Genomic DNA, 14,229 nt, shown 5'->3' on the forward strand with positions numbered 1-14,229 from the left:
TCCTTCTACCTCTCTGCCTTTTTTTTTAAAATTGTTCCTCCCTTGACATCTACAATTGTATGTCTCCATCTTTTCTTCTATTTCCGTCTATCTTTCTATGTCTCCACTCAGTTTTGCTTCCATTCCGTCTATTTTTCTGTTTCTCCCTATACCCCAATTCCCTTTCCGTCTATATCTATGCCTTCTCGGTATTTACTTCCTTTTGGTCTATCCCTGTCTTCCCCGTTTTCCTCCTATTCCTTCTATCTCTCTCATATTTTTGCTCTCTTTCCATCTATTGCTATGTCTCTGCTCTATTTCCCTCCTTTTTTGTTTATTTCTTTATTTTTTTCTCTTCTCTTTTCCTTCCAGTTTATCTATCTCTTTTTTCTCCTCTCTATTTTCTTTTGGCAATCCATGTATCTATTCCTTCCTTATATTTTTCTCCCTTTTCGTATATCTCTATGTCACCCTCTTTTTTCAATTCATGGCGTCCTTCTTTCTGTTTCCCTGTTTTATTCTCGTTCCGTCTAACCCTCTATCTCCCTCCTCTACTTTCCTCCTATTCCGTCTGTTATGTAAAGACTGGTTTGCTCTGGTAATCCATTATGGGTACATTTTGAACTATCGTATTTCAGATGTCATTATTATAAAAAATAGTCGTTTTCAGTTAAATATACATGTAAGGTTATATATATATTATTGTATGAACCTATATTATGTCCATACATCTTATGAGTTGTAATAATGTATGATAATGTAGATAAGAATATGACAGTTTACTATCGGGTGGTGCCATATTGGATGACGTGCGCTTTGACATCACGGGTGCACGGTACAGTAACATTCGAACGCTATGCCAGAATTCGGCACTCGACTCCGAGACAAAAAGACGGTAAGCAGTTAGAAATTCGTCTTGCATCAAAGTAGCTGTACTAAAATTTAACATTTCTGAGAATGCGAAACTTCATCAATTAACAAAATCTCTCTTTATAGTTGAGCTCAAAATGACCATCAGACCTAACTGATGACTATATGAATAGAGTACGAAAATAGTCCCTATAACTGGAACACTTTCTTCAGGATGGTAAAGTAAATATGTTAGACGTTATATGACACAACCAATATATGATATTTTAGAGTGTGACGTTTCGATGACTACACTGTAACCTTCATCAGACTAATGACCAAAGTGAAACGTACTTCAAATGTAGTCTGACGTTTGATTTGAAATCTTTTCCTCAGGGGGTAGCATTTTATGAGTGTTTCCTATCATATTAAGTATATACATATTGGTTCATACTAAATCTATATTCATGACTTGAATAAGTCTTTGTGTAGCAGTGTCGTATTTTAAGGGCCTCAAAGGACTCCTGACAAATGACACATTTTCCCCATCAACATGCACCAGAGCAGAAAATAGCGGTGGGCAGGAATGTATTCACGCCAGCCATTCACACATTATCATAAACTGCGTGAATGACTAAAATGAATACGTTCCTGCCCACATGTATATTCTGATCTGTGACTTTTTTCACAAAAGGCGTTTTATGTGTTCGTATTATATATGAAGGAGTTATGTTTAATTCAAAGATGTACACAAAACATCTTCGCTGATGTCCTGTCTAGTCGATAAAAGGTCGGACATTGACATAAAGGACTTAACATCCCTCTGATTGTAAGAACCTGTATAACTGTTTAGTACACACTGACTGATCGCAATGCTGATAAGCTTACCAAGGAACATAGCATTTCGAGTTATCGTTTTACCAACACAAATTACCTACCAGTGATTAGCGATCGATTCCTACTTCAAAGATAACTCAGTACATTTTAAAAGCATTATATGATATTGGTAATCATATTTGCGTACAAAATTGAGTATGATTAAAACCATGCTTTGTCCTAGAAACTAGTAAAATATGTGTTATGCCCATTTGATATATATCTTAAAGAACACGAAGCGTAAAACAAACAGTGATTTTTTCTCTCAGAAATAACCAGTTTTCGTTATGATTACATGTTTTGTTCCAGAATATCATTATATGTATTAATTGCTACAGTTTATAGAAAAATAAAGATTTACAAAAATGCAAAAGGTTCTTCTCACTTGCATTTCAATATTGAGGTGTCATGATCATTTTTGACACTTCGTGGCGAAACCATTTTTATTCAACTGTACATATCGCACATACAATAACATTACACAGTGTATATACAATAACATTACACAGTGTATATACAATAACATTACATAGTGTATATACAATAATATTATACCTCATTCATTTAAGTGCCTATTTGAGTCTAGTAGTTGCTCCGGTCCATATATAGTATATGGCCCGGAGTCAAGGGCCGAAGTCCTTGACTCCGGGCCGACGCTATATGAAAATGACGTCATAATACCAAGTTGACGTCGTCATATTATGACGTCATCATTTCAGACACTGAGCGAAATGGCGTCTGGCAGTGATAGATTTGCGTCCTTGGACGAAACCGAACTTGTTTCGATATTTTTTCCATGTCATGTTGGTCATATTCGGTATAATATAACAAATATTGCATGTCACTTCGGGCAATATGGGAGTTTATGGACTGGTCAGTCACCCAAATATATGTATATGGACCTCAGCTTCGCTTCGGTCCATATACATATATTTGGGTGACTGACCAGTCCATAAACTCCCATATTGCCCTCAGTGCCATGCAATATTTGTTAAACATTACATAGTGTATATACAATAACATTACATAGTGTATATACAATAACATTACACAGTGTATATACAATAACACTACATAGTGTATATACAATACAGTGGCGTAGGAAGTCATCAAAAAGTGGGGGGGCAAAATTTTTTTAACCTTAAATTTTACGCACTAAACAAATCGTATGCCATCTCCGCAAAATTAGCCAATAATTATCATTTCAACATCCTATGATGATTTTGATAATTTATGTAGTACAAAATAAGTTATTTACGCAAATCAGGATATATCATTTATGGCAAAACATGAATCACCAGGTCCGGCCAGGATTTTCGAAAGGGCGGGGGGTCCAGTAATTTAGTAATAATGCGAGCGCCGTAGGCGCGAGACGATTTTTTTTAACGAGGGGTCTGAGGGGCCGCCCAGCGGGTCCTGGGCAGCGCCCTGATAGGGGGTTCAAGGGGGTCGAAGCCCTCCGCGGAAAATGAAATATAGCACATTTCCAATAATTCGGGATCAGGCGCGGATCCAGGAGTTTTCGAAAGGGGGGTCCAGTAATGAAGTGATCATGCGAGCGCCGTAGGCGCGAGTCGATTTTTTTCCCCTTTTTGCGAGAGGTCTGGGGGCCGCCAAGCGGGTACCAGGGTGGCGAAGCCCCCCCCTGCGGATCTGCAATCGAAAGGGGGGCAGTAATTTAGTGATAAAGCGAGCGCCGTAGGCGCGAACCGATTTTTTTTTGTATTTCCTCGTACCTGTTGGTAAATAGTATCACTCGATTCACGTTAAAACTGCGCATTCTTATTCATGTTGTGTTTCTGTCTTGTTCTCATTATGAACTCAATTAACTTCACAAATTATCATCAACTTATTGAATCTATGTGATGAAGTTAAGCAAAATTTCGTATTAAGATATAAATATTGACTTACCAGGCTAGTGCAGACGACCGACACACAGGTCTGAGGATTGATATACTAGTATAAAAGTCGGAATGTTCCGGATGTACAAGATAAAGTTTTTATCGTTGCCTTCAAGAAAACATTATCGGTTCGAAAATATAGTAATACAGATATTTATCGAAATGAATATATAAATTCGTGTTTTTCCCCCTTTTTTTTAGATTTTCGATGTCAAAAAGTGGGGGGGGGGGGGGGGGGGGGGGGGGGGGGGGGGGGCAAAAAGATATGTTTGCCCCCCCACTGTAAAAAGTGGGGGGGGGGGGGGGGGCGCAATTGCCCCCCCCCTGCCCCCCCGCTTCCTACGCCACTGATATGGTCTAAGCAGCTTCTTTTCTTTCGGAATCCATTCTGTCCATCTGCCAGAAGATTGTGTTGTTCAAGCCAAGAAGATAGACGTTGACCTAAGACATCCGTATAAATCTTGCATGGAACCGATAATAGCGAAATCCCGCGATAACTGAGTGGGTCCGTTGCGTCCTTAGAATCCGCTTTTGGTATAGAATGGATAATGCCCGAGGTCCACTCTCGGGGAATAACACCTTGTTTAAAACAGGTAGTAAACAGTTGTAAAAGAATATCAATACACGCGTCATTACGGAGAACCTCTGTCGGGATGTTGTCTATCCCTGTAGATTTACGAAGTTTGGCGCGAAAAATGGCTTTAGATACCTCATCCCGCGTAATTGGAGTACATGTATTTAATGGAAAAACGTCAATTCTGCCCATGGGTTCCGTATTAACATCAAGGAGGGAGCCCTTAACGTACTGTAAGTGTTGTTCGTCGAAATCGTTATCTTGGAGGTGACCGTTATATAACGATTCATATTTCATTTCCCAATGCTGTAGAACTTTACTATGATCATACACTATATTTCCTTCTTCATCCTTTATTTCCATCGGGATATGTGACTTTCTTTCGTTTGCCATCCCTAGCTTGCCGATTTCTTTCCATAATTCTCGTGACTTGTTTTCTGTTAGTAGGGTGTGTAGTCGATTTTGCTCCTCTAACTGATATTTTCTTTTACACTTCCAGTTTAGGCGGTCAAACTTCCGGTGTTCATGACAAAATATCTGTTTCAAGTTACGTCGATGTGGTCCGTTACCGCGATGTTTCAGCCATGCACGTTCGCTGTTGTAGGTAATGTCCCATTGCTGTTGGAGATCATCGTTCCAAATAGACTGGTAAAGGAAGGACGAAATAGTTCACATTGTTTGGACGGTAGGTCTTGATCGTAATGGTGACGTCTTTGTTAGTACGTTATTTTGTTTTGCTTCCAAAATAAAAGGGACGGGAAAGATTCTTATATTATGCTTATTAATCAAATATGTTAAAATGTATTTTATAGATTTTTTTTATTACATACACATGCCAGATGACACCAATGTATTGTTTTTCTCACAATAAAAAGAGAACATATCAAGTATACACACTTAGATCAATCCTGCCATGTAATTGGAGGCTGTACTATTTCTTTGCTGACCAAAGGAGAGCACATGAAATCAATTAATTAATTAATCAATCGATTTTCAAATTGATAAACTACTATATATAAAGTTTGGAAAATATGAACACGGATTTCGATATCTACCGGTTATATAAACGCACCGAAGTGTATCATGTCTATGCTATTAGCCACACCAGAACCGTCCCTGTAAACCGCAAGTAGCATATCAACATAAATAATGATAGTAAGAAAAACGCAACGTCTTTAAGCCGTTTTATTTAAACTTCGAAAAGTTCAAATGTTACAGTCTATGAAACCCGCTACAAAAAGTAATGATCTGATTTTTAACGTTTTTTCTTCCTTCACGGGTCGTACATGTATATGGATCAATTTCTCAAACAGTCATGTTACTAGCTAGATACTTCAGATATATGTGATGACTAAACTATGAAAACAAGAACTTTGCTAGATCACATAGAAATAAGTCCGTGATCTTTCAAAAAAACGAACCCCTTATGTGGCCTCCCAGAGGTCATGGCATCTGAGGTCATGTACAAAGCGCCATCTATAAACAGGTCAGCTAAATCTTAAGTGACTAAATGCATAGGCCTATATACTGTACAATCATTGATTTGCAGATCATTAAACTACATCATTTAACAACGGCAGCAATTGAGACGTTACGCCAGTTTCGTAGACTCACTATACGGTATCCAGATGTTTTTTTAATTTAGTTATACGCATGGTCATCACGGAGAAGCGTATCACTTTGAACTCGAGTCTTACGTTTGGAATAGTGAACACTTGCATGTAAGTCACAAATTCTACCAATCGTCTCAACTGCTAGCGGTCAAACACATCGATACACGTATCGTTAATACCAATCGCTCAAGTCATTGCTGCGGGGTTGATGTCGCCGCGAGATCGCTCGGGCGACATCGCGGGGTGATTTTAATCACCACCGCTCGTCCGCCGCTCGTCGCTCCCGCCGGGTTTGAGTACCAAATCACCCTCCCAGTACTGTATATACAATAACATTACAGTTATACAATAACACTACATAGTGTATATACGATAACATTACATAGTGTATATACAATAACATTACATAGTGTATATACAATAACATTATATAGTGTATATACAATAACATTACACAGTGTATATACAATAACATTACACAGTGTATATACAATAACATTACACAGTGTATATACAATAACATTACACAGTGTATATACAATAACATAACACAGTGTATATACAATAACATTACATAGTGTATATACAATAACATTACAGTTATACAATAACATTACATAGTGTATATACAATAACATTACACAGTGTATATACAATAACATTACACAGTGTATATACAATAACATTACACAGTGTATATACAATAGCATTACACAGTGTATATACAATAACATTACATAGTGTATATACAATAACATCACATAGTGTATATACAATAACATTACATAGTGTATATACAATAACATCACGTACATAGTGTATATACGATAACATTACATAGTGTATATACAATAGCATTACATAGTGTATATACAATAACACTACACAGTGTATATACAATAACATCACATAGTGTATATACGATAACATTACATAGTGTATATACAATAACATTACATAGTATATATACAATAACATCACATAGTGTATATACGATAACATCACATAGTGTATATACGATAACATTACATAGTGTATATACAATAACATTACATAGTGTATATACAATAACATCACATAGTGTATATACAATAACATTACATAGTGTATATACAATAACATAACATAGTGTATATACGATAACATTACATAGTGTATATACAATAACATTACATAGTGTATATACAATAACATTACACAGTGTATATACAATAACATTACATAGTGTATATACAATAACATTACATAGTGTATATACAATAACATTACACAGTGTATATACAATAACATGACACAGTGTATATACAATAACATTACACAGTGTATACACAATAACATTACATAGTGTATATACAATAACATTACATAGTGTATATACAATAACATTACATAGTGATTATACAATAACATTACATAGTGTATATACAATAACATTACACAGTGTATATACAATAACATTACATAGTGTTTATACAATAACATAACACAGTGTATATACAATAACATTACACAGTGTATATACAATAACATAACACAGTGTATATACAATAACATGACACAGTGTATATACAATAACATTACACAGTGTATATACAATAACATTACATAGTGTATATACGATAATATTACATAGTGTATATACAATAACATTACATAGTGTATATACAATAACATTACACAGTGTATATACAATAACATTACACAGTGTATATACAATAACATTAACAGTGTATATACAATAACATTACATAGTGTATATACAATAACATTACATAGTGTATATACAATAACATTACACAGTGTATATACAATAACAATCCACAGTGTATATACAATAACATTAAACAGTGTATATACAATAACATTACACAGTGTATATACAATAACATTACACAGTGTATATACAATAACATTACACTGTGTATACACAATAACATTACACAGTGTATATACAATAACATTACACAGTGTATATACAATAACATTACATAGTGTATATACAATAACATTACATAATGTATATACAATAACATTACACAGTGTATATACAATAACATTACATAGTGTATATACAATAACATTACACAGTGTATATACAATAACATTAAACAGTGTATATACAATAACATTACACAGTGTATATACAATAACATTACACAGTGTATATACAATAACATTACACAGTGTATATACAATAACATTAAACAGTGTATATACAATAACATTACACAGTGTATATACAATAACATTACACAGTGTATATACAATAACATTACACAGTGTATATACAATAACATTACACAGTGTATATACAATAACATTACACAGTGTATATACAATAACATTACATAGTGTATATACAATAACATTACATAGTGTATATACAATAACATTACACAGTGTATATACAATAACATTACACAGTGTATATACAATAACATGACACAGTGTATATACAATAACATTAAACAGTGTATATACAATAACATTACACAGTGTATATACAATAACATTACATAGTGTATATACAATAACATTACATAGTGTATATACAATAACACTACACAGTGTATATACAATAACATTACATAGTGTATATACAATAACATTAAACAGTGTATATACAATAACATTAAACAGTGTATATACAATAACATTACATAGTGTATATACAATAACATTACACAGTGTATATACAATAACATTACACAGTGTATATACAATAACATTACATAGTGTATATACAATAACATTACACAGTGTATATACAATAACATTACACAGTGTATATACAATAACATTACATAGTGTATATACAATAACATTACATAGTGTATATACAATAACATTACATAGTGTATATACAATAACATTACATAGTGTATATACAATAACATTACATAGTGTATATACAATAACATTACACAGTGTATATACAATAACATTACACATATACAGTGTATATACAATAACATTACACAGTGTATATACAATAACATTACACAGTGTATATACAATAACATTACATAGTGTATATACAATAACATTAAACAGTGTATATACAATAACATTAAACAGTGTATATACAATAACATTACACAGTGTATATACAATAACATCACATAGTGTATATACAATAACATTACATAGTGTATATACAATAACACTACATAGTGTATATACAATAACATTACACAGTGTATATACAATAACATTACATAGTGTATATACAATAACATTACACAGTGTATATACAATAACATTACACAGTGTATATACAATAACATTACACAGTGTATATACAATAACATTACACAGTGTATATACAATAACATTACACAGTGTATATACAATAACATTACACAGTGTATATACTATAACATTACACAGTGTATATACAATAACATCACACAGTGTATATACAATAACATTACATAGTGTATATACAATAACATTACATAGTGTATATACAATAACATTACATAGTGTATATACAATAACATTACATAGTGTATATACAATAACATTACACAGTGTATATACAATAACATTAAACAGTGTATATACAATAACATTACATAGTGTATATACAATAACATTACACAGTGTATATACAATAACATTACATAGTGTATATACAATAACATTACATAGTGTATATACAATAACATTACATAGTGTATATACAATAACATTACACAGCGTATCTACAATAACATTACACAGTGTATATACAATAACATTACATAGTGTATATACAATAACATTACATAGTGTATATACAATAACATTACACAGCGTATCTACAATAACATTACACAGTGTATATACAATACCATTACACAGTGTATATACAATAACATAACACAGTGTATATACAATAACATTACATAGTGTATATACAATAACATTACACAGTGTATATACAATAACATTACATAGTGTATATACAATAACATTACATAGTGTATATACAATAACATCACATAGTGTATATACAATAACATTACATAGTGTATATACAATAACATTAAACAGTGTATATACAATAACATTACATAGTGTATATACAATAACATTACACAGTGTATATACAATAACATTACACAGTGTATATACAATAACATTACATAGTGTATATACAATAACATTACATAGTGTATATACAATAACATTACACAGTGTATATACAATAACATTACACAGTGTATATACAATAACATTACACAGTGTATATACAATAACATTACACAGTGTATATACAATAACATTACATAGTGTATATACAATAACATTACACAGTGTATATACAATAACATTACACTGTGTATATACAATAACATTACATAGTGTATATACAATAACATTACACTGTGTATATACAATAACATCACATAGTGTATATACAATAACATTACATAGTGTATATACAATAACATTACAGTTATACAATAACATTACACAGTGTATATACAATAACATTAAACAGTGTATATACAATAACATTACACAGTGTATATACAATAACATTAACAGTGTATATACAATAACATTACATAGTGTATATACAATAACATTACACAGTGTATATACAATAACATTACATAGTGTATATACAATAACATTACATAGTGTATATACAATAACATTAACAGTGTATATACAATAACATTACACAGTGTATATACAATAACATTACACAGTGTATATACAATAACATTACACAGTGTATATACAATAACATTACACAGTGTATATACAATAACATTAAACAGTGTATATACAATAACATTAAACAGTGTATATACAATAACATTACACAGTGTATATACAATAACATTACATAGTGTATATACAATAACATTACATAGTGTATATACAATAACATTACATAGTGTATATACAATAACATTACACAGTGTATATACAATAACATTACACAGTGTATATACAATAACATTACATAGTGTATATACAATAACATTACATAGTGTATATACAATAACATTACATAGTGTATATACAATAACATTACACAGTGTATATACTATAACATTACACAGTGTATATACAATAACATTACATAGTGTATATACAATAACATTACACAGTGTATATACAATAACATTACATAGTGTATATACAATAACATTACACAGTGTATATACAATAACATTACACAGTGTATATACAATAACATTACATAGTGTATATACAATAACATTACACAGTGTATATACAATAACATTACACAGTGTATATACAATAACATTACATAGTGTATATACAATAACATTACACAGTGTATATACTATAACATTACACAGTGTATATACAATAACATTACATAGTGTATATACAATAACATTACACAGTGTATATACAATAACATTACATAGTGTATATACAATAACATTACACAGTGTATATACAATAACATTACACAGTGTATATACAATAACATTACACAGTGTATATACGATAACATTACACAGTGTATATACGATAACATTACATAGTGTATATACAATAACATAACACAGTGTATATACAATAACATTACATAGTGTATATACAATAACATTACACAGTGTATATACAATAACATTACATAGTGTATATACAATAACATTACATAGTGTATATACAATAACATTACACAGTGTATATACTATAACATTACACAGTGTATATACAATAACATGACACAGTGTATATACAATAACATTACACAGTGTATACACAATAACATTACATAGTGTATATACAATAACATTACATAGTGTATATACGATAATATTACATAGTGTATATACAATAACATTACATAGTGTATATACAATAACATTACATAGTGTATATACAATAACATTACACAGTGTATATACAATAACATTACACAGTGTATATACAATAACATAACACAGTGTATATACAATAACATTACACAGTGTATATACAATAACATGACACAGTGTATATACAATAACATTACATAGTGTATATACAATAACATTACATAGTGTATATACGATAATATTACATAGTGTATATACAATAACATTACATAGTGTATATACAATAACATTACACAGTGTATATACAATAACATTACACAGTGTATATACAATAACATTACACAGTGTATATACTATAACATTACACAGTGTATATACTATAACATTACACAGTGTATATACAATAACATTACACAGTGTATATACAATAACATTACACAGTGTATATACAATAACATTACATAGTGTATATACAATAACATTACACAGTGTATATACAATAACATTACACAGTGTATATACTATAACATTACACAGTGTATATACTATAACATTACACAGTGTATATACAATAACATTACACAGTGTATATACAATAACATTACACAGTGTATATACAATAACATTACACAGTGTATATACAATAACATTACACAGTATATATACAATAACATTACACAGTGTATATACAATAACATTACATAGTGTATATACAATAACATTACACAGTGTATATACAATAACATTACATAGTGTATATACAATAACATCACACAGTGTATATACAATAACATTACATAGTGTATATACAATAACATTACATAGTGTATATACTATAACATTACATAATGTATATACAATAACATTATATAGTGTATATACAATAACATTACATAGTGTATATACAATAACATTACATAGTGTATATACAATAACATGACACAGTGTATATACAATAACATTATACAGTGTATATACAATAACATTACACAGTGTATATACAATAACATTACACAGCGTATATACAATAACATTACACAGTGTATATACAATAACATTACACAGTGTATATACAATAACATTACACAGTGTATATACAATAACATTACACAGTGTATATACAATAACATTACACAGTGTATATACAATAACATTACACAGTGTATATACAATAACATGACACAGTGTATATACGATAACATTACACAGTGTATATACAATAACATTACACAGTGTATATACAATAACATTACACAGTGTATATACAATAACATTACACAGTGTATATACAATAACATTACACAGTGTATATACAATAACATTACACAGTGTATATACAATAACATTACACAGTGTATATACAATAACATTACACAGTGTATATACGATAACATTACACAGTGTATATACGATAACATTACATAGTGTATATACAATAACATAACACAGTGTATATACAATAACATTACATAGTGTATATACAATAACATTACATAGTGTATATACAATAACATTACATAGTGTATATACAATAACATTACATAGTGTATATACAATAACATTACACAGTGTATATACTATAACATTACACAGTGTATATACAATAACATGACACAGTGTATATACAATAACATTACACAGTGTATACACAATAACATTACATAGTGTATATACAATAACATTACATAGTGTATATACGATAATATTACATAGTGTATATACAATAACATTACATAGTGTATATACAATAACATTACATAGTGTATATACAATAACATTACACAGTGTATATACAATAACATTACACAGTGTATATACAATAACATAACACAGTGTATATACAATAACATTACACAGTGTATATACAATAACATGACACAGTGTATATACAATAACATTACATAGTGTATATACAATAACATTACATAGTGTATATACGATAATATTACATAGTGTATATACAATAACATTACATAGTGTATATACAATAACATTACACAGTGTATATACAATAACATTACACAGTGTATATACAATAACATTACACAGTGTATATACAATAACATTACACAGTGTATATACAATAACATTACACAGTGTATACACAATAACATTACACAGTGTATATACAATAACATTACACAGTGTATATACAATAACATTAAACAGTGTATATACAATAACATTACACAGTGTATATACAATAACATTACACAGTGTATATACAATAACATTAACAGTGTATATACAATAACATTACATAGTGTATATACAATAACATTACATAGTGTATATACAATAACATTACACAGTGTATATACAATAACATTACATAGTGTATATACAATAACATTACACAGTGTATATACTATAACATTACATAGTGTATATACAATAACATTACACAGTGTATATACAATAACATTACATAGTGTATATACAATAACATTACACAGTGTATATACAATAACATTACACAGTGTTTATACAATAACATTACACAGTGTATATACAATAACATTACATAGTGTATATACAATAACATTACACAGTGTACCACTTTTACCACCATTATACGACTACTATCTCACCCTGTTTGCCATGTATATATATTTATATTGACCTCTTTTAAAAAAAGT

The sequence above is a fragment of the Pecten maximus genome, chromosome 6 (genome assembly GCF_902652985.1).
Source record: "Pecten maximus chromosome 6, xPecMax1.1, whole genome shotgun sequence".
Taxonomy (NCBI): domain Eukaryota; kingdom Metazoa; phylum Mollusca; class Bivalvia; order Pectinida; family Pectinidae; genus Pecten; species Pecten maximus.